We start from the raw sequence: 26385 nt of genomic DNA on the forward strand, positions 1-26385 counted from the left end.
TATATATGGTACTGTTATTTTTGTGACCACCTCCGCGTCTGACCTCCGTGTGCCTTTCAAAAACCTGTTATGATGGCTTCTCCCATATATGTGTGTAGCTAAGGGAGACATAAAATCAGCGAGTAAAGGGTGTCAAATGGGGGTATTGAAATTGCAGTCTTGTTTTTTATGGGTTAGGGTTTAGAGTTGTGTGAGCTGCGGACTACCTAGTGGGTTAACGGGGCTCTAGCTTGAAAAGCAGGAATAGGAACGGGTGGCTTTTTTGTCAATTGAGTCTGACTCTCCCTCTTGTATCGCCCAAGTCGGGAAAAGGAGCTGGATGATTTCTCACCCCTCAAAAAAAAAAGTTTGTTTAGGATTTAGGCGACGATAATGCGAAAATTACTGTGGAAAATTTTAGGCAGGTAAATTGAAATCTGGATTGAAGAACTCGTAAGTAAATACTTTTAATAAGATTTTATAGGCTATATATGTAGATTCTTTAAATTATTACCTAATATAAACAATTTCAGCCGACTCAAAATGTTTCTTTTTTTTACTTACAATATTTTTTATTACCTTTTTTTCGTCTTCACGCATAATTTTAAGACAAACAAGATAACTACCATTAAAATAAAATAATAGATGCAGCGCACGCAATGTTATTGCCACAAGATGAGTCATTGATGCAGAAGGTTAAATTTAAGTTTTTTTTTACCTAATATACCTAAAATTGTTTTTTCTATTTTCTTTCTTTAAAAAACAAACGTTGCTCCACACTAGGATTTCCTCCTGTGTCGTGGGTGCGTTTACAAACATGCAAGTTCATATACACATGACACCCAGACTCGAAAGAACAATTTGTGGATCACACAAAGAGATGACCCGTGCGGAAATGGAACCCGCTACACGTTGTGCGACAGTCAGTAACCCAGCTACCGCGCTAAACATATCATAATACATATAAAGAAGGTATATTAATCAAAAATATAAGTTTTGCAATGACACTTCTGTTTCTTTCTTTTTGGTGTAAGTAATGAAAAGTGAATCGAAAAGCTGCGCCTGCCCAGCGCCCATGTTGACTGCGGGTAATGTCACGCGCAAAAGTGTTAAGAAAAATTCAAGAACATTGAATCGATACTAGGACAAAAAATATGTTTTGTGTTTGGGAATAATGCAGTGTTCGGTATGTGCAGAATATATAATACTGCATTGTACCAAAAGGAGGATCACAATTGGAGACGTTGCAGCAAACTGTTAAAGCTTCACTTTTAACCCAATCGAGATTTAAATTGGTTCACCAAACATGCTAGGTTTTTAATACTGCTTCAATTTTTTTATGGAATAGGGGATAGTAAGCAGATGTATTACTTGATGGTAAGTACACAGTGCCACGTGCTAGCACAACAACATGCAGCACTAAAGTAGCCATCCAGAGCTGCGGACTGCCTAGCGGGTTTACCGCGGCTCCGGCTCGAAAAACAGAAGTACGAACGGGGTGGTTTGTAGTCAGTAAGAGTCTGACACTCACTCTTGTCTCGCCCGAGGCGGAAGGAGTGACTGAATGATTTTCCCTACTTATAAAAAAAACACTAAAGTGGCCAATACATTCAAACAAAACTAAATATTTTCATTAGTTGAAAGGTTAAGGGATCTAAGCGACATTTTTTTGCAATATTAATTTATATACATACATATTCAGAATCACCGATATTTTCTCCATCAAATGATCTAAATCACTTAATATCCCTAGAAATTAGTTCCTATATCAATTAGCCTCTCAACCGTCGTTTTTATCAACACCGTGTATTGGTTATCCCAACCACGTTTGCCCGCGACAGTACTGGCCGCCCGACTGGTTACACAAGGTTGGGTTACGGTGACGTAACCAAAATTGTTTTCGGCAACCGGTCCCTTGCAGTGCGCTGGTTATAAGCTCCTTAAATAGATCTGCTTGAGAATTCCGATACCGTTAGGAGTGTTGGAGATACGTGTCAGAGAGAGGTCGGGAGAGTTACTTTTGATGCAAAATGTTTGTATGTTTGTTTGTTACGATGTCACGTCAAAATGGTTGAAGGGATCGGGTTGGAGTTTGGAACAGGAGTAGATCTTATTATCGCTGGTAGAAACTAGTAAAGTAATATTGCGTAGTAAAGTAATATTACGTTAAAGTATATATTGCGAGTAAACACAAATCTAGATGTCTAAATTTTAATTACTGTAATAATTAGCATAGGTAAACCATTCGTCACGCCTTTTATCTCTGGAGAGGTAGGCAGAGGTGGAGTTTACGGCAATCTACACCCACTTCACAATTTATTCCTATTAACATATACTGAGCACATGTCCAGACTCCATGCTACTCCTGTGAAATTTTCGAAAAACCGAAAAATTATTCAGCAATCTTTAGTTTGCCCATGCCATGGTGCAGGAATCGACCCATGCTTAGCACTCGCACATGCATCCACTCAGCCAACGAACGAGGCAAATAATTAGCACAGCTAAACTAAATTATTTCCATTCACAAATATGCCATTATAACTGGTTCGAAATCTTCCCTGAAGGCATTTCATATACCAAGGCGATCGCACATAGAGTATGTCAATGTCATATACCTACATATAAACAAGTACATATAGAATAATGCGTACTAACATTAAACATTTTGATCTAATTACTTACATGACAGATATGTGTAAACCTAATTATAATTTTAATTAAAACTTCGTGATTGCTTCATTAGTTTTTTGTTATTACAAGGCATCTCATCCTCGATTTAGGGGCCATGTTGGTACAATAACGCCCTCTTTGCACTTAAAACTGATGGAAAGTGGGTTCTCTGACTTTTGATTAGTATGAAGAATAGCTTCTAATAATATCTTCTGATTTATTTCGTTGCGGCTTACAGGAGTTGCACCGGTTTGTGAGGTTGGGGCGGTCTTATCACAACAAAAAATATAAATATTAAGAAAAATTAATAGTAATGTCGCGGTGGCCCGAGGTTTTAGGCGTCCGCTTCTCATGCATTAGGGTGCGATTCGATATCTACTAATTGCTATTAGTAGCACTGATGAGTTTTACTTAGTAGTACTTTCTAAGATTATTTAGACACCGCTGATAATAGGTGAAGGAAAACATCGTGAAGAAACGAACGAAATCATATCAGCCTACCCCTTTAGGGATTGAAAGATATTATATCATGTATGTTATGTATTGTGACATTATATTATGTGTTACACATTTCTCCTGTCACCCAAACCTGTCGAACAAGCTGGTATTAACATCAACAATATCACGACATTCATCGGTTACAACAATATCAAACTATGAGTCCTGATTTACGTGTATATATTGTATATATTTAATGTGTTAACAAATATTATATTTATGTCACAACAAGTTCAACTGTGTCAATTGAACAGTGTTATACATATTTTCAGTTATAACATTTTTAGTTGCTTGTATCATAATTCTGCTCACTCTTGCTATTCCAATTATTTACTTTAGACATTGACAGAATAGTCGACATCGGCTCAAATTGCCATTAAGAAGAAAAAAAATATCACGACATGATTCTTTTAGAACATGTCCACGCGAGGCGCCTAACGGACGACTTAGAGGCATCCCGTTACATATTATAATACGTATCTATGACGGTCTATTGTGTAACCAGTTAGATGTTAGATGTTTGTTTGTGCTGGGATGTATTGATGATGTTGATTTTTTAAGTGCGATTATCTCGCTTTTGGTTGAACCGATTTTGATGAGGTTTTCAGCATAGTATTTTTCACCACCATAGATCTTCATCTATAGTATCCCCAGTAGGGCTGATGCTTTATCCGGATCTGCGGACTACCTAGCGGGTTCACCGGGGCTCTGACTCGAAAAGCAGGAGTAGGAACAGGGTGGTTTTTAGTCAGTAAGAGTCTGACACTATCGCCTCGCCCAAGGAAGAACTTCTCCCGCCTTTGTCAAAAAAAATGTCCACTCTTATGACGAACAAAGCAGCACTTGTGGCAAATGAATTAGATTCTTCTCTATTTTAATGGGACAAACCCGTCACAACCTCCCACACCGCTGCAACTCCTGTGCACCAGGATCTACAGTAGATACTCCATGAAAACACCGGAACACTGAAGTCCGGCGCGTCACAGAGACATAAATAACTGTCTTGGATCCTACAACGAAATAAATCAGAAGATGTTATTAGAGGAGAAGAAAAATAAAACGATAGTTTCTTGCATGTATTCGTTTCTGCTGACACCACATAGCTTAACTTAAAGTTAATCGAATAATATTTACGCTTCTCGATTATAGCCATCGATGCATATCGATAATGACACGATGACATTGTCCTGTCTAGTGCAGGCAGTCAGTCGTGTAGGCATAACTAGTCACACTCGTATTGTAAAGCAATACTAGAAGTATTTAAATGTCAGGGAAGTTACTTATAGTTATTTATGAAAGATTTATTAATGGTCAATTAATAATTGTTACTTTAGTAAAAAGTTTTATTCCAATCTGCGTTGGATCTAGTCGTATATGGTGGGTAGAGGTTTGACGTACTTGACTCGTACTGACGTACGATACTGATATCTCTTTTGTTATAAATGAGTACCATGTAATAAGTCTTTGAGTAGGAACTACCCCAAACTTCAAGTGTGGGAGAGTCATGCTTCGGCACGAATAGACCGGCTCGACCGGAGTGATACCACGGCTTTACAAAAAACCGACGTGAAACAACACTTGCGTTGTGTTTCGTTGTGTGGGTTACCGGAGGCCCAATTCCACCCTTCCCAATCTTCCTAATTCCCGATTCTCCAACAACCCTTAAATTCCTAACCCCCAAAAGGTCGGCAACGCACTTTTAACGCCTCTGGTGTTGCGAGTGTTCCATAAAAAAAAACCAACGTGAAACAACGCTGGCGTTGTATTTCGTTGTGTGAATGAGGTTACCGGAGGCCTCCCCTTAAATTCCTATGTTCAATTAATTTAGTTCTAAATTTCTTTATTAATTTTGTTTCCTGATTACCTGTGTTCAAGGATTAAGGCGTTATGATTAAACCACTACCATTGGCAATCACGACGCAACCTTTAAAGATGAGCGATACCGGAAAATCATCTACATATACAATATAATATGTTGTTCGCTCATAACACTGGTAAAACCAGTTTCTTAAAGTGACGCAATTAAACATACGATACGATACGATGAGCTATGTTCCGCGAATCTTTTTAAATGTTAGTCTAAATGAAACCGCAGATCGCATCATCAGCTAATAAGTGGCCACTGCTGATCAAAGGCCTCTTCTCACACGAAGAAGGTTTGAGCATTAATCACCACGCTTGCTCAATGCGGGTGTGCGATTTCAATTATAATCAGAAATTATAAGCCCAGGTTTCCTTACGATGTTTTTCCTTCACCATTTGTCAGTGGTGTCTATATAATCTTAGATAGTACATAATTTATTATAACTCGGAAAATGTCACATTGGTACTTGCCGTTGGTAGGTTTCAAAGCCAACTCTCATGCATAAAAAGCGGGGGTCTACGGGCCACCACAGATACTTAAATAATATTTCATTATCCTCAGCCTTTTCGATTTCCAAAACTCTGTTTTTCAAACTGTATTTACTAGACTTTTTTCGGATTTTCGAAATTTTCTCAGTAGTAGCACGGAGTCTGGAATTGTGCCCAGTATACGACAATCCATTTTGATATGCTTTTTTTTTAAATCAAGTAATATTCCTAAAACCTTTTTCTAAGTTTGAAAAATACTATGCTGGAAACTGAAAATCGGTTTAGCCAAACGCGAGATAATCGTGCACAAACATATATACAGGTCAAACTGAGAACCACCTATTTTTAGAAGTTGGTTAATAAAATTAAATTATCTCTATCTATACAATACATATAGTATGTTATTATCACCCCATTATTATATAATCTCTCATTATATATCTCCGCATCTAAGAACAACCTTAAAACGCCATTTTTGTTACAAAACGTCCATTTCATAATCTTCCCATAAAACAATGGCATAGGCCAGTGCTGAGAAATTCGTCCCAAATTTATATTTACACCTGATCCATTTAAAATTGGACCTTATTGTAAAAGTGTTAAGAGTTATTGATTAGTTTATGAACTGTTTAAATAAAGTTGTTTTCTATAGAATGCCAATATGGCCGCTTAACCGACCTTGCAAAAAAGGTGGTGTGCTGTTATTTGTATCAAGTGGGTGGGTAACGAGGCTGTTCCGCGAATATTTGAATTGTGAATCAGATCTGATATTTTTTTAATGATATTTCTTTAATAGTGTCGCTTTTGTTTTATAGTGGACTTTAAAACTGTTGTCGTAAGGTTGAATGTCGCTTGCTTTACGAAAAACAGCTGACGATTTGGTTTATCAATTCGTTGTCAATATAAATAATTCCCAAGGTAATGAGTTTAGCAAGTTCGATTCTTAAGTATGACTGCAGGGTTGGCGCGGTGGCAACGTGTAGCGGGTTCGATTCCCGCACGAAGCAACACTTTGTGTGATCCACAAATTGTTGTTTTGGGTCTGGGTGTCATGTGTATGTGAACTTGTATGTTTGTAAACGCACCCACGACACAGGAGAAAATCCTAGCGTGTTTTTTAAAAAAACCAAAAAAAAGTTGAACACTTTTATGTATCGCGGTTTTTAGTTTTTCAATGTTTTATAGTAAGTGTCTATGTTGTTCTAATAATCCCACTATTATTATTTTTTTATATTTAATGGCAGCAGATTATTCGCTCCAGATGCAACCCTGATGCTGAATACGATCCTCAGACATGAGGGAACGATTAGAGAGAGATAAAGACAGAGAGAGATAATTATTTGATGAGTCGACGTTTGGCCGCTATCTCGCCTGATGGTAAGTGATGATGCGGCCTACGGTGGAGCACGTCTGCCTATGAGCAACCTATTCACTCAGGCCTTGAAGACACCCAGGTTAAACCCATCAGGAAACACAGACTCCGGTAAGGAGTTCCACTCCCTTTTTTTTTGAGGGGGGAAAATCATTCAATTACTTTTCACGCCTTGGGCGAGGCGAGAGGGAGTGTCAGACTCTTACTGACTAAAAACCACCCCGTTCCTTCTCCTGCTTTTCGAGCCGGAGCCTCGGTAAACCCGCTAGGTAGTCCGCAGCTCCGGAGTTCCACTCCCTAGCAGTTCGCACAAGGAAGCTTGAAGCGAAGCGCTTCGTTGTAAAAAATTAGCTTACTGCTTACATCAACTTTCCACCAGTCTTTTTTAAAATCCCATACAATAAATATAAACAATTTTATTTACATACACAAACCACATACCACTTACCAAAATCAAAACTGAAAACCCCCGAAAATACTTTACCTAAACCGGGAATCGAACCCCAAACCTTGCCCACAATACATCGAGGTCAAAAAACATCGCATCTATTTAAAGTACCTAATCATACATGCAGAACACTTACGTTTTGTTACGTAAAGATCATTGTGGACTAGTCGGGGTTCGACCTCCGGGTGGTGACCTTAGTAGACGTGTCAATTGTTACCTTACACCTTATGTAATGTTTAACATGTCTTATTATCAAGCTGTCTTAAATTGGGAGGGTAAGTAGATTAAGGTGTTTGTGAAGTGTAAAATATGTTTGTTTTTGAATGAAGAGTTTGGTCTCAGTGGTGGTTAAGTTGACTGTTAATTGTGCGGTCTAAGATTCATTGTAGATATTTAATATAAAACGTTGTCCCACACTAGGATGACTGCCTCGTTGGTGTGGACGCAAGTGCGACTGCCGGACAAAGGATCTCGGGTTCGATTTCCAGGTCGGACAAAGTATAATTGGGCTTTTCGAAAAATTTCTTAGTAGAAGCACGGAGTCTGGACTTGTGCCCAGTATATGGCAATAGGATCTCCCCCTATTACATGGGACTTATAACACAAATAGTGGAAAGTGGGTGTATTCTATAGCGGCATTACGTGCCATAATGTGCACCTCTGCCTACCCCTTCGGGGATAAAAGCCGTGACGTGGCGTTGCTGTTAGTGTAATTGTAATGACATAATAAGTAGAAACTAGTGTTTCACTTAAAATACACATCTGCCTACCCCTCGATCAATCAAGGCGTGTTCTAACACATTGTCCTTTCACACAAATTCACAGTAATACAACAGACAGACGGACAAACAAACAATATGTTGTTTTATTTAGCGTTGTCATGTAAAATATTATGTATGACATAATTCAGTGACTTTGACACATTGCTGTATTCTTTGTGTGAGCGGTAATATCTTCCTGTTTTCTCAATGTCCAAATAATATACAAGTAATAATGTTTCTTGTTGTCATATATTGTTGTTTGAGATGATAGATTTGTTAAGATTTTGTTTTGAAAGGTTGTCAGATGAATAGAAATAGTTAAGTTATGGTTAAAAAATTAGTGCTTTTCTACAAGAGATGTGCTATTGTAGCAATGCTACTAAGATGTAATAGCTAAACTGTGGAACGATGTGACCGTTTCCACTGATACTAAGCTATGTAGCTGTGCGAGTAAGATGAGTAATGAAGATGCGCCGCCACAAAGTAGCTGTGCGAGAAAGATGCGCAGCTCGAGCTAAGCGATGTCAATCCATTAGGAAAGACATCCATAGCACGCACCTTTCCATTTGAAAAACTAAGCTTAACTAAGCCCGTTTTCACCAATGCTAAGGTATGTGTACCAATGAATATGATGGGTGAAAGCCAAGCGCATCAACAGCAACGTAGAATAGCACACCTCTGGTGGAAAAGCCCCCTTTTTTTTAAGGGAGGAAAATCATCCAATGACTTCTCCCGCTTTGGGTGAGGCGAGAGGGAGTGTCAGATTCTTACTGACTAAAAACCCTTGCTCTTATTTCTGCCCTTAAAGAGGCCTTTTAGAAAAAGCTAAAATTAAGTTGTCCGTCAGTTTATTATGACAAAATACATATAACTAAGTTCCTATTTGGCTTTAAATATTCAGATAAATAATTCTACCTTATTATTATGCCTCGATGGAGACGTAAGTCCCGTCTAAGCTAGCTCACGACTTAGTGTTTAGGTCTTATAAGGAGAACTCAATGTCAGACTAATAAATATATCTATTAGAATATGTGGAAGATCTTGAACAGTTGGCTGTTTAGTTAGTAAGGATTTCTCAGGTTGTTTGTATCATCACGCCTTTTATCCCTGAAGGGGTAAGCAGAGGTGCACATTACGGTACGTAATGCCACTGTACAATGTATACCCACTTTTCACCATTTGTGTTATTAGTCTCATGTAATAGGGAGTGAACTTATTGGTATATACTGGGCACGATTCCAGACTCCGTGCTACTAGTGAGAAATTTTCGAAAACAGCGCAATTATGATTTTCTTGACTCGGGAATCGAACCCGAGACCAAGCCTAGAATATATAAGCCACACTTGCAACCATTCGAATAACCAGGTTGTGTAAAGTAATATTGCGTATAATTGAGTTTGAGAGTCTCTTTAAGTAATACTAGGAATTCTGATGTTATAAGTGTTTCATAATCTATTTGAAGGATATTTTGATGTACCTATGTTCCATACATCATCAGCCCATAAGTGGCTACTGCTGACCAAAGGCCTCTTCTCACACGGAGAAGGTTTTAAGGATTAATCACCACGCAATCATTAATCACATCAGCTGCTCAATTCAAACACTGCAACGCTATAGGCCTAAAATACCCCACAAAAAGGCTATCAGGTTTAAACAAAAATTTGTCACAATCCACAATCTAATATACAATGTAACGCAGCCCACATAAATCGCACTCCCGCGCAGGTTTCGTAGCGCGATGACGTCATATTGGGTGACATCACGCGCGCTTGAGAACGACCTACACTGAGCTTAGAATAGCAATGTTGTATGAATTCAATGTTACAGTTTTATTGCCGTACTCAGAAACAGCAACGTCACGCCTTTTACCCCCGAAGGGGTAGGCAGAGGTGCTGTACGACATGTAATGCCGCTACACAATGTACACCCACTTTTTACCATTTGTGTTATAAGTCCCATGTAATAGGGCGTGAGCCTATTGCCATATACTTGACACAATTCCTGACTCCGTGCTACTACTGAGAAATTTCCGAAAAACCGAAAAAAGCCCAGGAATATTTTTGCCGACCCGAGAATTGAACCCGAGACCCCTTCTCTGGCAGTCGCGCTTGCGATCACTCGACCAACGAGGAAGTCAGAAACAACTAATGATTACTTAAACTACTCCTTAGTAACGATTTTGTTCTGAAATTGCTAAGGACTGGGTTAAGTAACCCTCAGCTGTTAACATCGAGAACTCTCAAGTTGAGAGTCTTTTTAATTGTATAAGCTAGTACGCAATGGTAAGCAATCGTCACCGCCCATGGACATTCAAAACACCAGTGGCGTGCGGTGCTGGGCTTTTTGGGGGTTAGGAATTTAAGGGTTGTTAGGCATTTGGGGATTGGGAAGATTGGGTAGGGGATTAATTGGGCATCCGGTAACCTCACTCACGCGCAAGCGTTGTTTTACGTCGGTTTTTTGTGAGGCCGTGGTATCACTCCGGTCGAGCCGGCACACTATTGTAATCTTCAAACACAACACTTAGATTTAGATTTAGATTTCAGCCATGATCGTCCCATTGCAGGGCAAAGGCCTCCCTACCCTCCTTCCACTCCTCTCTGTTTAAAGCTTTGTCGCAACACTACCTCTCATTAAAGCCGTGGCAGATACTTTTAGAACATTTTATATAATTATGTATACTAATATAGATGCATAATTCAGTCTTGGAATAATGAATCTATTGAAATAATTAATTTACTCTCAATATCCGCTGCTCTTTAAATTAATGTTGGAAGATGATGATTACAGACGGCCTCACATCGAGGCCGAGTCGACCACGACACCAATACATCACATTTAACTCTTATTTTTAATGTCATTAAGACCAATTTGCAATAACTTATTATCAGACTTAAGTTTGTTTTTTATTTAAACTGTGTTACAATGGACTTAAGGTAGGTTTTTGTTTGTAGTTTTTTTGTAATAGTAATTTGATTGTATATAGGTATTGGGTTATGTAATGGCTTTGTATATATTGATTAAGGGTTTATTATTGTACTAGCTTGTTCCAGTGACTTTGCCCGCGTTTCCGTGGGATATAAAGTATCCTATCACCCAAGTCAGCTCATACCATGTTTGTATACCAAATTTTATCAAAATCCGTTCAGTAGTTTCAGCGTTTTTGACGGACAAACATCCAAACAAACAAACTCACATTTATAATATTAAATGTCACCAAAGCTCTTTCTCACACGGAGAAGGTTTGAGCATTAATTGCCACGCTTGCTCAATGCGGGTTGGCGATTTCAGATTTATAATTTTTAGTAATTTTAAATCCAGGTTTCCTCACGATATTTTCCTTCTACGTTTGTTAGTGGTGTCTAAATAAATCTTAGAAAGTACATAATATAACTCGGAAAAAGTCACATTGGTACTTGTCGTTGGTAGGTATCGAACCCGCACCCTCATGCATGAGTAGCAAACTACAAACATATAAGTTTTTAAACTAACATAGTCACTAACACTTGAATTGAAACTTAAAACGGGATATTTACCATGTTTTTCATTATTTAAGAGTTTCCGATATTTCGGCACTGTTGCAAGCGCCATGATAAATATCATGGTAAATATACCGTTTTAAGTTTTAATTCTAGAACCACAAACATATTTTTTTTTAAACGTTGCCCCACATTAGGATTTTCTCCTGTGTCGTGGGTGCGTTTACAAACATACAAGTTCACATGCACATGACACCCAGACCCGAAACAACAATTGTGGATCACACAAAGAGTCGCTCCGTGCGGGAAACGAACCCGCTACCCGTTGCACGGCAGCCAATTGCCCAGCCACCGCGCCAACCGTGCAGTCAAAAAAGTCAAAATTTGTGACTAATCCAACAACACATGTCAATGTCATGAAGATTATTTGCAGAAGTGGGTTGTGTTGCGCAAACGCAGCGCCCTCGCTCGCCCTTGTCAAACCAAACCGAGTATATCAGGGGCAACCAATATGGTCGGGTTGAGTAATTATTTATTTAATCACATTTCGACAGTTCACGTGAAACGAGGTGGACATCTTTTTTTTTGAGAGAGAGAGAGTTAACATAGATACATAAGCTTATGCCAATTTAGCTTTATTGATGGGTATACTGACGAGTGACGATGGCGGTCAGTTTTATTTTGACTGTTATTAGTTCAGTTCATAAGTTTTATTAGAGTTTAAAATTATATGGATTCATTCACGATAAAGGTCGCTAGGAGCTACTGGATCTTCGGTTGGTCTACTAATAGGACCCGGTACCTCTTTTAGGTGCAGATGATGATTCGGTACGAATGGGCTGGCTCGACGTTAAACAACGCTTTCGTTGTGTGAATGAGGTTAACAGAGGCCCAATTACCCCCTACCCAATCTTCCCAATCCCCGATTCCCCAACAACCCTTACATTCCTAACTCTTAAAAGGCCAGCTACGCATTTGTAACGCCTCTACTGTTTCGGATGTCCACTGGCAGCGGTTGCTTACCATCAGGTGATCCGTCTGCTCGTTTACCGACTTATACAAAAAAGAGATTCTTTGAAGATTTGGAGACACCCAATACAACTTTGCACAACCGTCATCGAACACACACATCAAAGAAGCAGTCTTCAGGTTTTTTTATAACGTCACGCCTATAATTCCCGAAGGTGTAGGCAGAGGTGCACATTATGGCACATAATGAAAATGTGGTGGATGGTGGTGAACCATATACCGGGCACGTTTCCAGACTCCGTGCTACCCCACTGAAAATATTCGAAAAACCGAAAAAAGCTCAGCAATACTTTGCCCGACGCGGGAATCGACCAACGGGGCAGTCTTCAGTTTTATCTATCCATAAATAAAATGGTCACATCTATAAACGGCAGACTATATACCATTGAGTAACAAACATATTAATCGACAAGGTAACAGACCGGTTGCCATTTTCGGTGAAACATTACAAATTCGCACATTAGATTAATATGAACATAGATTTTCGCAATAATATGACATTTTGTTTGTTTGTTTAACTGTTCAGTTTAAGTATTGCATTATAGTCCTAATCCTAATATATATGTGTGGGAGGATCTCATCTCAGTAATGTCGTAATGTCTTGTCGTATCTGAATTTTGTTTTAGGTTAATATATTGAGTTTGAAAAGACTTGTGTAATACATAAGGTGTTCTAAAAGTATCTGCCACGGCTTTAATGGGAGGTAGTGTTGTGTTTGAAGATTACAATAGTAAATATAAATTATTGATTATGAGTTCTTTTTTCTTTTTACAAACGTATGGGGTTGTTATGAACGAGCTATCTCTTCCACTGTCTATGTCGCTTCTTCAATGAAAACATTGATTGCAATTGTTTGCATCGCATTGTGTGTATTTGTGAACCACTTTATTTATGCAGAGTAGAGTCAAAGTTTATTTAACTTCTTTATGTTGACACATTCAATTAACAGGTCCGGGGTACGAATTTCTTTATTCAACTTCTTCTTGTCAAATAATTTTCAAAGGTTTTAACGATCTCTATTTTACCAATAAAGCCATATCGTTTGACATCAAGCTCTATTTGAAAATCGACTTTATTTCAAAACTAAATATGTTAAAAGTTTTATTTAAAAATCTGTCATAGGTCCTATGACAGATTGGCCTGTTCTACCAATACCTACACAGTGACTACAACTGTAATATTCATGTACAAACAAAATAATATATCAGACAAACATTGCGTGTGCGCACATAACAGTTTCACACGGACGCGGACGCAGATCTAACACCTACATCGAATATGTAATACAATAACTCAATAACATAACATTACACTTGTTATGTTATATAGGGAACAGTAGAAATCTCTCCGCAGATCTTAATTTTTCGCTAGTTTCTTATTTGTATCGATTGGTACACTTTATCCTACGAAAAATACTGGTAATATACTTCCATCTAGTGGTCAGGGTTATCCATCATTGATAGCTTACCATTCAATTTTAGAACCAGACCAGACAGTGCGTTTCAAAGAGCGGAGCTGCGGACTACCTATCGGGTCACCGGGGTTCCGGCTCGAAAAGCAGGAGTAGTAACGCGGTGGTTTTTAGTCAGTAAGAGTCTGACACTCCCTCTCGTCTCGCCCAAGGCGGATGAATAGGGGACGGAACTATGTATTTTTAAAATACTAAAAAACATGAATAGGTACCTAAATGCATTGAAAAATACTAGACGATAAGGAAAATTCAAAGGTTAAGCAAAGTTTACCAAGGTCAGAATGTGGATAGGTCACTTTTCTGAGACTCGTACAGCATATTAAGTCGTAGGATTACATAAAAAGGTATATTATATTAATAAAGATATAATTATGTACACCTTCCGTATCAGGAATTTTCTTTTTTTTCTATGTTGATAAGTCTACATTTGGCCACAGACAAACAGACGTTATGTTATGTATAACATTTACAGTAACATTTTAACAGTGTTATATAAAACTTGTTAATCTACATCTACTTGTACATCTAAACTAATCAATAAAATTGGAGTGTCTGTTTGTAATATTGAAATAACTGGTTTTTACTACATGCATATAACATGAATATACACGATACATACACCTAAATCACAGTTTTCATCTGTCTGTCTGTTTATTCTGGCTAATCTCTGAAATAGCTGAATCGATTTTCATAAGACTTTTATTGACAGGTAGCTGATCATGTACTCAGAAGTAACTTTGGCTACTTTTATTACCAACAAAGTCCGTATAATAAATACGAGCAAAGCCGCGGACATCAGCTAGTTACACATAATACAGAAATAGTGTAAAATATGGCGCCAAGGTCCATCGTGTTTTTATGTAAAACTGTCCGTGGGTGTGAGCTACCCACGTTGTAATTAGAGGGGATATAACCACTTTATTGATTGGTATATTAAGTAAATTTATTATTGACGCTACAACAGCTGCTGTTGCGAAAATATGTTTGACGGTGTTTTCTATTCCTGTGTTTGTGTCAAAATTATTTTCAGTTTCTGCAAATGATTTATTATTCTCTTTTAACACGTTAACTGCCACGTAGGTCACCGGTGACCTACGTTAGTGGAGGATTTTCCTTCAACAGTTTGCTGATGGCAGTTAAAGGCTTAAGGGGGGAAAATCATCCAATAACTTCTCCCACCTTAGGCGAGGCGAGAGGGAGTATCAGAGTCTTACTGACTAAAAACCACCCCGTTCCTACTCCTGCCGTCGAGCCGGAGCCCCGGTAAACCCGCTAGGAAGTCCGCAGCTCCGGATAAGATATGGAACCCTTTTTTTTTTTTTTTTTTTTTGGGTGGAAAATCATCCAATGACTTCTCCCGCCTTGGGCGAGGCGAGAGGGAGTGTCAGACTCTTACTGACTAAAAACCACCCCGTTCCTACTCCTGCCCGTCGAGCCGGAGCCCCGGTAAACCCGCTAGGTAGTCCGCAGCTCCGGATTAGGCATCAGCCCTACTGGGCCCCATCTGTGGTGGTCTGATGGCTCTTTGAGGCGCGCGCAGAACGCGACGCGCCGCACGCACGGGTCTGGTTCTGGTCGGGCGGCGAGCTACCCTTGCTCGCCGTCCGCAGACCCGCACTTACGGTGGCCGGAGATCGTCGCGCGATCCCCGACGCCCGGAGTGTCTCTCGCGACGGCTGGGGCGTGAAGAGGTTCGTTCTCTCACGCGCCCCGCCTCCTCCTTAGCTAGCATGACTGCTTCGCAGAAGGAGGAGACGGCATCCCAGTCCCCCTCGCTCCGCACCATGGCTTGTATCAGTGCCGGACGCGAGAGGGCGCCGTCGCCGACCACATCCCTGAGGACACGGCGGTGCTCAGCCCACGCAGGGCAGACCGCAAGCGTATGTTCCACCGTGTCCTCCGGGCGGTCTTCGCAGTGATGACACCCGGGCGTTTCCTCCCGCCCAATCAGAAACAGGAACCTACCGAAGCTTCCATGTCCGGTAAGCACCTGCGTCAGGCGGTAGGTGAGGACGCCGTGGCGCCTCTCTAGCCACTCCTCAAAGAGGGGACTTACCGCTGCAATGACAGCGAGCCCAGCCCTCGGTTGCGACAGTCGCTGTTGCCATTCCGCCATGAGATCGCGCCGGAGCTCATCCCGCCACGCTCTAATCTGGCGCGGCAGTGGAGTTTCGCCCCGGCGACGCGCGTCGGCGCGCAAACTAAAGACGCGCGCGAGCACCTTCGCCTCCAAATCCCACGGCGGGAGTCCGGCAAGGAGGTTAGCCGCCTCTCCGGAGATCGTGCGATATCCGCGGATCACCCGGATGGCCATGACCCTCTGCGACGTGAGCAGCGCCCGAGCTGGTCGCCGCATCAGGGTCGGCGCCCACACAGGGGCTCCGTAGAGGGCCATGGACCGCACGATCCCCGCGTACAACCTCCGGCAGGAGGCATTTGGCCCCCGAGGTTGGGCAGGAGCCGCTTAAGTGCAGCCCCCGTCCGTTCCAACTTAGGAGCCAAACGTCGGAAATGCTCCACGAAGTTCCATCGACTGTCGAGGACGAGTCCTAGGTACTTCATCGTCGTCTCGACGCCGATGGTAACCCCTCCTGCCGTTATTTGGGACCCATCCGGAGGTGGCGCGTTCCCGCGGCCATGAAAACACATGGCCTCGGACTTGTGGAGCGCCACCTCGAGTCCCAATTGCCGGATCCTATCAACAACTGTCGCAACCGCTCTCGCCATTAAGTTGGCCGCCGCCTGGTGCGACCTCCCGTGCGCTAGCACCAGCGTGTCGTCGGCGTAACAGACTACGCTGACGCCGTTCGGGAGGTCGGTGCGCAGCACCCAGTCGTAACCAATGTTCCACAGGAGCGGCCCCAAAACCGAACCCTGTGGAACACCGCGCGACATCTCTCGCCGGTTCCACTCACCTTGGTGACCGGGGTAGGTGACAAACCTATCCATCAGGTAGGCCTCGATAACACGACGGAGATAGGTAGGCACCCGGTGGTACCGGAGTGCCTCCAGTATGCAGCTCCAGGGTAGTGAGTTGAAAGCGTTGGCGATGTCCAGAGACACCGCCACGACGACCTTACCCCTGGACACTGCATTCCCCGTCGTGAGGTCTCTTACGCGCATGATGGCGTCCACCGTGGAGCGCCCTCTACGGAAGCCGAACTGGCCATCCGCGAGGTCCGGCCCAAGTCCAGACAGGAAGATTTGGAACCCTGCAAAGGAATTTCGGTTCTGTTCGCCCGCGTTTCATTTACATAGCATACGTCATCATCAACAACACGCAAGACTGTTGGAATACGTGTCTTTTCTACAAAAGGTTTTAATTTTTTTGAGGGGGCAAAATCATCCAATCACTTCTTCCACCTTGGACGAGGCGAGAGGGAGTGTCAGACTCTTAGTGACTAAAAACCACCGCGTTCCTACTCCTGCCTTTTAAGCCGGAGCCCCGGTAACCCGCCAAGCAGTCTATAGCTCAGGATAGGTACATGACATGACGGAACAACAATCTATGGATAACACAAAGAGTTGTTCCGTGCGGGAATCGAACCCGCAACAAGCTGCACGGCAGCCAAACAAAGGTGCAATCATTTGTATTGTCAGTGCAGATTTTAGCATTTATAATATTACATTTAATGTAAGGATCTCTTCTTCTATTAGTCATTATCAAACTACAGTTCCAATGATGAATGACAAATCATTACTATTTACAGTCATCCCAATACTTTTATGGGTGTCCATTTAATCATCATTAATTTGAAAATATGGTATTTTTGAAAAAACTAATGTCATTGAACTGCAATTTATTAGAACACCTACTAAGGAATACTAAATTAAGCTATTTTAATTATGTTCTTGATTAGTTTTCTAAAATGTTTTGATGGGAAAAAGTATTTTTGTGTAGCAAAGGAGTAGAGAAATTAAAAAATAATTAATCATGGTCTGGGGTTGGTGAGAATAAGTGATTTTAGAGATTTGATATTTTTTTTAAATATTCTTTTTTATTTTGAATACTCTTTTGGTCAGTGTTAAGTTAACAGAGAGTAAAGTTCCCTAAAAAAGGAGTACCCTCTGACCAGGCGAGGTGATCATGCCTGGCGGGCTTTTGGATTTTCTATCCATGTTTATTCGCATGTAAACTTCATATGTGCTATTAGGATTTATGACCTCATCCGTTGATATATTCATCGATTGTCTATGTGCAACTTCTATAATCTATCACTTACCATGTCATGGTCTATGTGCGACTTCTGTCACCTGTCACTTGTCATATCATGAGCCATAAGTGCAACGGTGAAAAGACTTATTCGTCAACTCGGCCGCAATAAACTCGACCGCGAGGTCGAGTCGGGAAATTTAAAAATTAATTATTTTTGTATTGTGCAACTCGGTCGAATTACGTGGTCGAGTTGATAATGCTATTATTTCGTATCTAGTATTCGTCATCTCGACCGGCATTAAAAATATGAGGCATTTTTGTACAGTGATCTACAAAAGTGTTACGTGTTTAATTTAACTTTTGTTCTTTTATGGGTAAAATAAAAATCCGTTTCTATTAGAACATGTATATTTCTGAAAATCAACATAGGTATATAAAAATGCTTAGTCTAATAAGAATCAACAATCGGTAGATATCAAAAACATGTACAATTATTAAAGTATTTGACCTACAAGTTACTTAAACACTATTGTATATAACATCATACAATAAATAATTTTAGAAATCACAGAAAATTTTAAAAATCACAGATCAATTAAACATTATTTGTAACTATTTTACACGGGTGGTGCTAACCTTTTAAAAACTCTTAACTAAATAAATGACTATAAAGTTTTTTTTTTTTAATTTTGCATATTTCTAGGATTCGATTGTATTTTTTTATTAATAGTTGAATGCCAACTTTCTATCATATTGGTTGTACGATGTTGCACATTATAACAACTCCATTTGTCGAAAAAGAATGAATTTTCATTTAACCATGTCTCAACGAAATAATCGTTAAATGTCACTATATTTGGATTTTTTGGACATTGTGCGCTAAAACACTACACCGTTTTATGTGCTTTCTGGCTTAAACATTTTCTACTCGAATGTACATTTTGTACTCGGTCGAGATGACGAATAACAAAAAATCAAAAAAATTATCCGGGTCGACTCGGCCGCATAGTAAATGTTCCTACGGTCGAGATGCACAATGAAATAATAGGTAGATTTAAATTTTCCCAACTCGACCGCGCGGTCGAGTTTATTGTGGCCGAGTTGACGAATAAGTCGGTGAAAACCGCTGTTAAGTATGATACGGGTAGTTTGAAAAATGTTTTTTTAAGTGTGGATTATGACTTTCCCACAAGCCCGGATTGGAGTGATACCACGGCTTCACAGAAAATCTTAGACCCGGGAATCGGACCCGACACCCCTTGCCCGTCAATCGCACTTGCGACCACTCGGCCAACGAGGCAGTCCAACCTATTTGTAACTATTTACCTTCGACCTCAGATCCCACAAACGAAACCGCGAAATGTTACAAGCTAATTAATAAATAAACAACACTAACCTAACTAAATCAATAACCCAACTACTAGCACTAAAGTAGCACTGAAGTTACTATACATCATTGAGCAACACTAAACACTACCCACGTGGCTCATCTGCTTACGACATATTCAATATCGATGCTCATCTGTTTTTATTGATATTACAACATAGAATAGTAGGTCTGGTACTAAGTTCTCGAATGCGAAGTTTCGTTTAATCTTCGGCCGTAGGTTCTATTGATTTACTAATAGAATTACTTAAAATAAATTATTATCTTCATTTTATAAGTTCATTTTTGTTCACGAATGTTCGCAATAAATGGAATTGTTGTACGAAATCTGTGTTCGTTGAATTAGAGTAGACCTCTAGTAACTCTATTATGAGTTTAATCAGTCAGTCAGACCATAAGTGTCATGTAATAGGCGGTGAGCCTATTTTCATATACCGGACAAAATCCCAGACTCCGTGGATGAGAAATTTTCCAAAATCCGAAAAAAAACCCAGTAATACTGTGCCCGACACGGGAATCGAACCCGAGACTCTTTGCCCGGCAGTCGCAATTGCGACCATTCGACCAACGAGGCAGTCCACAGTTATAACACCAAAGTTATAGTCAACAAATTAAACTATATCACATCACCAGACTACTCCCTTGTCCTTCGCAGCGAGCATCAAGTGAAGTGGAATGAAACGACTCCACGCTCTGCGCGCGCGCAGTCAAGGCCACGCCCACTAACGACGCCGACGCATGCGCGTCACTGCCGGAACTTAACTAAGATACGATTGGTATTTAAGAATGACTAACTTGTCTTTTATTAAGCCTTTCTTGTAAGCATGTGTTTGTTGAATATATGTAGGTAGGTAGTCTATAATCTTGCTTGAGAATTGAAATACTAAAGTCGATATGATTTCTGTAATATATAGAAATAGTACCGGAGTAATACCACGGCTTCACAGAAAACTAACGTTAACAACGCTTGCGTTGTGTGAGTGAAGTTACCAGAGGCCCTTTCCCAATCCCCGATTCCCCAACAACCCTTAAAAACTGTAAAAGACCAGCAACGAACTTGTAGAGCCACTGGTATTTCGGGTGTCCATGAACGGTGGCGATTGCTTACCTAGGTGATCATCAGCTAAAAAATAACCTATAATAAATCGACAGTAGTTCGCATTGGTCAAGTAAAAAACTTGATCAATATTTGTACAATCGATGTTTGTTCATGATCATTAGTAATCATTAGCTCATAATAAGTACACACTACCATTTCTACAGTCGATCTTGGTATCATCAGTTGACTGGACAAACTAGAGTTACTACATGACCTGTTTACAATGCAACGCCACGCCTTTTATCCCCGAAGGGGTAGGCAGAATTGCACATTACGGCATGTAATGCCGCTATACAATGTACACCCACTATTTTTACCATTTGTGTTATAAGTCCCATGTAATAGGGGTGAACCTATTGTCATAATAAAATTAGTCTTCCACTTACGAGCATAATTCCAGAATCCGTGCTACTACCGAGAAATTTTCGAAAAACCGAAAAATGTCCAGTAATGCTTTGCTCGACCCGGGAATCGAACCCGAGACCCCTTGTCCAGCAGTCGCACTTGCGACCACTCAATCAGAATTAGAAAAGTATAGTTTTTGATATTTCGATAAAAGTATTGAATTTGTAGAAGAGTGGTCGAAAACTGGCGTATTAAAGATTTTTTTCACCTGTTACCGGTCAAGACTTACAAAAGCCTTTTACCAGATGAGTCAAGAGAGGTTATGTGTTGTCGCAACTGTGTTTAATTCGCGTCTCGGTTACTTAACTCTTGCGTTCTTACGACTCTTGCGCACATTGTTATTAAAGTCTGGGAATCTGATAAAATGTCGAATACAAAGTTACTCGTTGTTTTAGATGGTCATAGGTGTTAAATAATGGCGTATTTTTTGCCAAAAGGGTAGTTAACATTGCACTTTATTAACCGAAATTATGTAATGCATTGAGCAATCGTAGTGATTAATGCTCAAAGCTTCTGCGTGTGAGAAGAGGTCTTAGGTCAACAGTGGCCGCTTATCATCATCTAAAGGATACTGTGCCGTTCTACGTTGCTGTGGATGCGTTTGGTATCCATCAATCATATTTGTATAGACTGTGGATGTGTGTATGTGAAGCCAACTAATATTTTTATAATTTAACATCCAGGTTCTATAGTAGAGACTAACCAAATAGCAACGAAATAATGAAGCATAGCGTCCTTTTTTTGATTGGGGATTACATATTATAGTAATATTATTAGTGTTTCACCCACACTGCTCGGTTCCTATTGATCGTGGCGTAATGATTTATAGCCTATAACCTTCCTCGATAAATGCGCCATCCAACACAAAAATAATAATTCAAATCGGACCAGTAGTTTCTGACCCGTATTTCCTGAGATTAGCGCGTTCAAACAAACAAACTCTTCAGCTTTATAATATTAGTATACATAGATTTAGAAATTAATACAATGATATTAATCACTGTACAATATACACCTACTTTTCACCATTTGTGGCAACCGCGCCAACCGTGCAGTCAAACTCTGATGTGATGTTGCATTTAGACTTAAGACATTTCTTATCACGTCCAACAGATTATCTGGTGAAAATTGAGCTCTAAGTTTAAACCAAGTAAATAAGACGGGATTGATTAATCCACATTTCGTAAGACATAAATGCCTTCAACGAATATTGCATTAGTCTGGTTAGAAGTGGAGCAAGCCTGTACTTGATCGGCAAGATAACGGCTGCAATCTTTCGCTACTTGTAAAACTGTTTAATTTGTATTCAAGTACATTTGTAATGTATCAAAAAAAACATTGGTTGTTTATCCGTGTTCATGGTTTGCAAACAGTACTGAAATATTGGAAACTCATAGAAATTAATATGTATAATATCCCGTTTCAAGTTCTTATGACATTTGAATATTATTGTATCAAAAAGCATTATTTTAAGAAATTTTTGACTTGCACTGCGGTTTTTTTCATGAGTCACATGAATAAAATTGTACCTTGTTATACATAATTGGTCCCTCAATATATTTTGCTGCAGCTAGTCACCCCATTATCAACCGCGCAGTCATGTATGCATTCATGTATAACTTTAAATATCACAAATTACAAGTGTGTACAATATATTTTTTACAATAATAATATGATGTTATAGACAACCCAAATCTCTAAACTAATTTAACCCATTATACAAATTTTACCGTAAACATCTTACTTAGCAAATACTCGTACACTAGGACCTCTTAGCTAGTAAGGCATTATAACATACAAAAATATTCCATACAAAGTCAAGCAACACAGATATCCTCTAAGTACACTTTATAGTTAAGTAATCAAGCATTTTACCGGTCAGTTAGTTTTTAACTTAAAAACCGTCGAATGAACAGTTCACTCTATCAGCTATCCGGTGCTTACTCACGCGAGCACGTCAATGATCAAACGAAAACAAAGAAAATCAATTGTTGTAACCTTTACCAATAAATTGTTTACTTTTAACGTTCAAATACGAACAAAAATATCCGCTTTGGTGGAAACGTTTCTTTAGATAAATAGTAATAATGGATGTATAGCAAAATAAAATCATTTCGATTGGTTTTTCAAAAGGGATTATGCTAATGTGTGGTGCCATGGTTTAGGTATGTGCCGTAATAAGCATTGCATTGAGATTTCTCTATGTACTAGGTCCCCTAAACAGACTTAGACGGCCTAAGCGCTGGGACCCAGTGCATAGGCCGTCTAAGTTTGACCATCTGTTCTCTAATCTGATCAGACCATCTGTTCTCTGGTCTATGTACTGGATCCCCTAAATAGACCATCTGGTTTATACACTGGGTCCCCTTAATCGACCGTCTTGTGTATGCACTGGGTCCCCTAAATAGAGCATCTGGTCTATGCACTAGGTCTCCTAAATAGACCATCTGCCTATTGTTCCCTAATAATAGATCATCTGGTCAGTGTTCCCTAAGAAGGGATGATGGAGACCACCAGTATAGTTTAAGTGAGGTAGAAAACCACATTCTCTGGTATTTTTTCCTCAAAACCTAACTTTGAAGGTTTTCCCAAAAAACAAATGTGTAACCGTATGTAATATGTCCGTATAACCATATGTCGTATGACCAACGTCTATGTTCTTTTAATAGAATTAAAAATTTCATCATGTTATATATTGTCATAATAGAGATGATATGTCTTCTCATACAGAGAAGGACCATGACCCATGTTTATTAAAATATAATAGTGAATATAGATTTCAATAGTTAAATGATGATACATTTCGCTAAAGAAACTTTGAACTATAACAATGTACTGGGTTCGACAGCATTCATTTTATTCTTTCTTCATAAACTAGACATACTCTACATATACGTGATACAATATTTAATTTGATTTTAAATGTAGTTTGTGAGGAAACTGGAGCCTAAACTAAGCCGAATAACATAAGTCAATAAGTGGTTCTATATGGTTCTAAAACCTTTCAAATTATTGGTCCTAACCACAAATACTTTTTTATCCTATACCAAGCCCAAAAGGTGGTTAATAATAACCTTTGAATAATTATAGCTGATTTAAATTTAACCTATATTTATAACAAATACCTTTTTTATCCTAAACAAAGCTCAAAAGGCTCCAATAATTTTTGCAGGACCAACTTAGACCACTGTATCCTAACCTTAACTCCTATTTGTGTAAGAATGTAACCCCCATACTGGTTCTATAAACCGGTTGCTCGTCCACAACCTTCAACTAAATACAATGACCAGAACTATTACAAATATACGTATTATTAATAACTATTTCGCATTCAACGTTCGTAATAACTTAAAACGAATCCGACTCGAAGGACCAGAAAAGACCAAAATCAAAGTAACAGGTCATTTTTTGTCCTTAAAAATCTTCACTCGAACAAAAGTAGGTAATTAAGAATTTTTTGTTTCCATAATTATGTAAAACAATCAAAGATTTGTGTAAGAAATAAAGATAAAAAGACCAATCCGTCATGCCATATTCGGGTTGACCTTAGTAAGTTACTCGAAGGTTTAAGCACACAAATTATCAATGGCCAGATGTTACGCAAACTCCTTGTAAATAAGGTACGCATAATCCTTTTCCTTACCTTTTCCAAACGCTTGTATCCCACACAAATCCGAGGTTGACACCTCATTAAAAAAAAACAATAAAAAAAATAATCACACTACACTCGCTCTTTTGTACATGGACACTACCACATTCCACTTGACGAAAAACAAAAAAAACCAAAAAAAAGAACTAAATTCACATTACATTTCAAAATTTTGGAAACACGCACGTTCGTTTTTAACGGAAAACGTTAGAAGAATGGTTTTGAAAATGGAATTTAATTTGAAAATGGCGATTCGTGTTCGTTTTTTAAATTTAAATTGTTCGTTGGCTGTCGCATCGCGGCCGCGCGATCTGCGTCGGGTGTTGCACTGGCGAGGTGCGCGGGCGCAGACCGGACGGCCTTTACGAAAAAGGTCTTATGATACATGTAGGCGATTATGGACTTAATCGCGTGGATGTAAAAGGATTTTTATAATATTTCGTGCTAAACACAAATGGGAAATGAAAAAACGATAAGAAATAAATACTATTTAGTTTTGGATTTAATGATTTTTGAAAACATTTGCGTGTCTAAAAGTAATGGGAAGTACGCTTGAAGTTTTTGATTAATAAATATTGTTGTTTCTTTCATTGTAAATATATTATATTTAATTACGTAACTGTAAAAATATTTATTATCTGCTTGAGATTGGATAGACTTTTAGTTAGTCGGTATAAATATCTTTAGAACATATTTTAATTATTTTGTTTTTGATAGCAAACATATAAACTTGTTTAGCATTGATTTGGAGCTTTAAATAGATTCTTATTTAATTTATTTCGCGGAGAACGACTGACTTTTACCCTTTAAAATTTGCTATGTTATATAAATTCTTAGTAATTTTAATATCATCTTCTTTTTAATGTAATAAAAAGACATCAGATGATGCTTTTTTGTAGGAAATCGATCGGTCATGGATATTCCTAACACCATGGGAGTTATGATGGCGTTATTAGCATTTTAAAAAGTAGTGCGTCTTTTCCTCCTACATTTGAATATTGTAGTTTTAAAAATATTTTTTAGTATAGGCATATACGTCGCTTTAAAAATATCATAAACATATTTTAAGTTAAGTTTTAAGATAATGCATAGTTCTAAACTTATCTCACACCTGTCTCCCATGGGGGTAACAGATGTGATGTGCTGGGTAGAGACAATGGAACACCAATTGCAAGGACTCCTACATATCTCTTTCGCTTCATCAACAGTCATCAGCATATAAGTTTTTAAACTGACATGGTCACTAACAATATCATTAGAACTTGCAACGGGATATTTACCATGTTTATTAATTTAATGAGTTTCCGATATTTATTGGATTTAGAGTCAGCACAGATTTTTAGCTTAAAATATTAAACGGTCTCAAGTGCAACTCTAGCATAGGGTATTGGTGTCTTCATTTATCTAATATCTAGTCAGTAACCATACACATGAAAGTGCAATAAAAATACGCCTCTGCCTATTGCCTTCAGGGAATAAAATGCATTTTGTCCAACTCGTATTATTAAATGCGAAAGTTCATAAAGATGGAAGAAGTAATAAATATTTCATACATACTTACGCAATTTTGCGGACGGCGAGCAAGGGTAGCTCGCCACCTGACCAGAACCAGACCCTTACTTACGGCGCG

General features: G+C 39.2%; 1 protein-coding gene across 2 annotated transcripts in view; it reads right to left on the reverse strand.

The window, feature by feature from the left end:
- LOC118279893 (uncharacterized) overlaps nt 1-25101 on the reverse strand; it is a 75456-nt gene extending 50355 nt beyond the window's left edge. For both annotated transcript variants that reach the window (XR_007706707.1, XM_035599732.2), the window contains exon 1: nt 24750-25101. The gene's annotated coding sequence lies outside the window, so the exon portion shown is untranslated. The remainder of the gene's footprint in view (nt 1-24749) is intronic.
- Nucleotides 25102-26385: the final 1284 nt, after the last annotated feature.

The sequence above is a fragment of the Spodoptera frugiperda genome, chromosome 22, assembly GCF_023101765.2.
Source record: "Spodoptera frugiperda isolate SF20-4 chromosome 22, AGI-APGP_CSIRO_Sfru_2.0, whole genome shotgun sequence".
Taxonomy (NCBI): domain Eukaryota; kingdom Metazoa; phylum Arthropoda; class Insecta; order Lepidoptera; family Noctuidae; genus Spodoptera; species Spodoptera frugiperda.